The sequence below is a fragment of the Ambystoma mexicanum genome, chromosome 7q (assembly GCF_040938575.1).
Source record: "Ambystoma mexicanum isolate Mex_15411 chromosome 7q, UKY_AmexF1_1, whole genome shotgun sequence".
In the NCBI taxonomy this organism is placed as follows: Eukaryota; Metazoa; Chordata; class Amphibia; order Caudata; family Ambystomatidae; genus Ambystoma; species Ambystoma mexicanum.
This window is the reverse complement of record NC_090941.1, coordinates 510,111,189-510,115,634: the sequence shown is the minus strand read 5'-3', so window position 1 is coordinate 510,115,634 and position 4,446 is coordinate 510,111,189. Positions and strand designations below refer to the sequence as shown.

The following is a 4,446-nucleotide window of genomic DNA, read 5'->3' as shown; positions in this document are numbered from 1 at the left end:
CACCGCAGCGATTGTTAGATTTGAATGCATTAGCACGCTGTAGGGAGAGGGATGAAGAAGTGAGAGAACATGTATAGAGACTTTTTGAGCTTAAAGATGAATTAGATAATGATTATGCCGAAATGTTTGCTACAACTGGGTACAGGAGTAGGGATATCAGAAGAAATAGGAAGGAAACTGTAGAGCCATATATACAACGACGACATTCAATGTCGTCAGTACAAAGGGGCGATAAGTTAAAAGTATGTATACGAGAAGCGTTTAGATGGATGTCGGATCCTAGTATCCCCACAATGGAGATACACGAGATAGTTGATGAATATTCCATGACCATGAAAAGAAAAGCACTACAGTCGATGGCTGAACATTTATTAGACAAAGATATAAAAAACGATAAGGCCAGCCCACCCGAAATAATGGCAGTATATAGAAGAGCACTAGAGCGAGGGACAGGAGAAACAGACCTATCGTTGGATCTGGGAATATTGTTACATCTAAGAGAAGGGGGGGAACGGTAAGTGGGGCATTTCCTATGAGAGAGGTCCCACTTACCTTTGTGCCCAAAGTGGAGGTTCCCGCAGTGGGCGGTGCAGCGGCGCAGGCGACACCAGCCCATTACACCGCCCAATATGTGCATGTCCCCTTTTCCAAACAGGAGGTGAACAACATAAAACAGACGATTCCTGATATAAGAAAGAATCCTGCAGGGTTTTACAAGGAAGTAGAGTCCTGCCTACAATGATCCGTGCTTACCATGGGTGATATAGACCTAATATTCCCGGTGATCCTGCCAGCAGACATATGGAAACAAATAAGGAAGGTAGATGACCCAACAGCCTTTGGCGCCACATGGGCGGACTTGATAATAGAAGACAAGAATAAAGCGGTTGTAGGGACACCAGGAGCGAATCTGGCGGCGTTACCAGCACGTATAGTGCAGAAGTTAAAAGCAATTGTCCCAGAGAAAAGAATTCAATGGGACAAATTGACTGCATGTGTACAAGGCAAGGATGAGTTGGCTACAGATTATTTTAATCGATTTGAAGAAGTATTCACAGACTTCAGTGGGCAGGATGTGGATTCGGAAGCAGGAAGAGGTTATTTGTTGATAAATATGTGAGGGGGTTAAAATTTCCAATTCAGGATCTAATAATGACATCAGAGAGTGCATGGCAAGCAAAAACGTTGGGCGAAGTATTACATATGGCCCAATATTATGAGCGCAGAGTGACTGCAGGAAAAGAAAAAGAAGAGAGGGATAGGGTAAATCTAAAGACACGAGTATTAATGCAGCAAGTAGTGGGACATAATAGAGGGCGAGGGAACGCACAAGGAAGGAGTAATTTGAATATGCATGGGGGAACAGTGGGACCGAATCAGTGTGCATATTGGAAAGAGGAAGGACATTGGCGAGCGAAATGTCCGCATCTACAGAATAGAAATGGGTCTGGTCAGAGGAGAGAGCATAGAGGACACCCAGGAGCAAATGGACCAAATAGGAATAGTATGCAGCATCATAATAACGGAGGTAGTCAAAACCAAGGCCAAAACCAAAATGCCCCAAACCAGAGTCAGGGACAGCAACATCAACAATATGGAAATCAGATTGGGGGAAATAGAGGGAAGAGTGGAAATGTTTTTGATACATAGCCAAACACATATTACAGTAATAGTAATGATTACACATCGGACGATGTGTTATTTCCCCAATAGGACAGGGGTCGGAACCAGTCTCTATTCCCGTGAATCAGAGAGGACCCTACGTAGAAATGAGAGTCGGGAATGAGGAGCACCGCTTTCTTGTAGATACAAGAGCACAGAAGTGTTCAATAGACCATCACTTGGTTCCGGATATACCACTGTCAGGGCAAAAGAATATTTCCGTAGGGTTCGCAGGTACACCAGTCATAAACCCAGTGTCCAAACCAGTTCCAGTTACCATAGGACCATTTACTGAACATTGCCCTTTCCTTCTAACAGAAAATTGTGGAGAAATTTTGTTGGGATTAAACTTGTTGAAAAAACTAGGTTCTGTTATACATTGCACGGCAGACGGAGTGTTTCTAACAATATGGCCACCGATGCCCCTGTGTCAGAATTCATGTCTGAAGCGTTACCAGGGGAACTAGGTAAAGTACCAACCTGTATATGGGCAATGCATGACAACGATGTGGGATGTTTGAAGATAGAGCCAGTAAAGATTATTTTGAAAGAAGGTGTTACCCTACCGCGAATACCCCAATACAAAGTTTTGGTTGAAGGTGAGAAAGGATTGAAGAGTATTGTTACAGATTTGGTGAAATTAGGGGTAATCGAGGAAATCACAGGCAGTACATGCAACAGCCCGATTCTTCTGGTTTATAAAAAAGGAGGTAATGAGGTACCATACCGTTTCATAATTGATCTACGCGCATTGAATAAGGTAGTAGATCCGCAATTTCCTCTAGTGCCAGACGTCACTACAATATTGACAATGATACCTGTTTCAGCAGAATATTTTAGTGTAGTAGATTTGAAAAACGCATTCTTCAGTATTCCAGTGGACAAGGACAGTAGATATTTGTTTGCGTTCACATTAGGAGGACGATCATTTACATTTACGTGGATCTCGCAAGGTTACACGGAAAGTCCAAGTATTTACAGTAGAGCATTAAAAGAGCAGCTAGACATGCTAGAATTACCCGTGGGTTGTGTACTCTTGCAATACATAGACGATATATTGTTAGCTGCAGACACAGAGGAGATTTGTAAAGAAAGCACTGTATTACTACTGTCAACCTTGCGCAGGGGCCATGCTAATCTTCTCTATATCGTTCCAATTTTAGTATATGTGCTGCCGAAGTGAGCTGTCAAGCGACTACTGTCACACCTAGCGGCACATGGCCATAAAGCTAGTTTGAAGAAATTTCAGTATAATCGAAAGGAGATGGCTTATTTGGGCTACCTACTTTCGAAAGGAGGGAGAAGACTAACGCCAGAACGCATAGAAAGTATTTCTTGTATGCCTATTCCAAAGACACAAAAAGGAGTCAGAGCCATAATAGGCATGGCTTCATATTGCCAACAATGGATTGGTAATTTTGCGTTAATTGTGAAACCATTAGTGAATCTAACTAGAAAGGATGCGGTTATGCCTTTGCAGTGGAATGAGGAATGTCAGAAAGCATTAGATCGATTGAAAACTGCATTATGCTCGGCTCCAGTTTTGGGTACGCCGAACTATGAGAACATTTTTAGATTATTTGTGTGTGAAAGTGAAGGATGTACATTGGCGGTTTTGACACAGGAACAAGGTGGAAGAAATAGGCCATGCAGCTATTTTTCTTCTGCGCTGGACCCTGTAGCGCGCGCACTACCGCGATGTTTGCGATCTGTCGCAGCGGCTGCTGCATCAGTGAAACAAACGGAAGGAATGGTATTGGGGCACACTTTAATTCTGATGGTGCCACATGCCATAGACGTTCTATTAAATAGAACACAGACGCAACACCTCACCTCTGCTAGATTGACAAGATGTGAGGTTATCTTGTTTGCGCCCCATATCCAAAGTATGAGGTGTAGCGCTTTGAATCCTGCAGAATTAATGCCACTAACCATAAAAGAAATTGGGGAGAATGAATCACCCTCCCACGATTGCTTAATGGTCACTGAGGAAGAAACCAAGGGAAGAGTTGATTTAAGTGATATTCCACAGAAAGAGCCGGATGGAGAGTTATTTTGTGACGGCTCATGTTTTAAATTACCAGATGGCACGACAACTGCCGCATACGCTATCACTACTCTAGAGAGTGTTGTAGAAAGTAAAAGAATTCCCTATAATTCAGCACAAGCTGCGGAAATAATAGCATTGACCAGAGCCTGCGAGATTTCTGAAAATTTGAATGTGAATATATATACTGATAGTCAGTTTGCTTTTGGAGTGGTTCATAATTTTGGTCGACTCTGGGCTGAGAGAGGGTTTTTGACATCACATGGCGCCAGAATTTAAATGGCCCTTTGATTGTACGATTGCTGTCTGCACTCACGTTTCCAAAACGCCTAGCAATAATGAAATGCGAGGCACATAAAAAAGTAACATGTAAAGTAGGAGCGGGAAACGCGTTTGCAGACAGAATTGCGAAACAAACTGCCACTGATTTGAATACCAAAATGATGACGGTTCAGACAGAGGAAGTACCCTGTATGATAGAAGATGGAGTTGCCACTGTCAAAGAAATGCAGGCAGAGGCTACGGCTGATGAAATACAGGGGTGGGCAGAGGGATCTGCAGAGTTGGATCTGGAGGGTTGTTGGGTGGACAAGGGAACTAGAAACTGGATGTTGCCAAATTCGTATGTGACTGCAATGGTCACAATGGCCCACAGCCCTACGCACATCTGTGCGAAGAAAATAATACAGCATCTTTCTACAGTTTGGCCGAATGTAAACATAAAGAAGAATGCAGAG

General features: G+C 43.1%; 1 pseudogene; it reads right to left on the bottom strand.

The window, feature by feature from the left end:
* Positions 1-2,749: 2,749 nt before the first annotated feature.
* Positions 2,750-2,847, bottom strand: LOC138528991 (U6 spliceosomal RNA; annotated as a pseudogene).
* Positions 2,848-4,446: the final 1,599 nt, after the last annotated feature.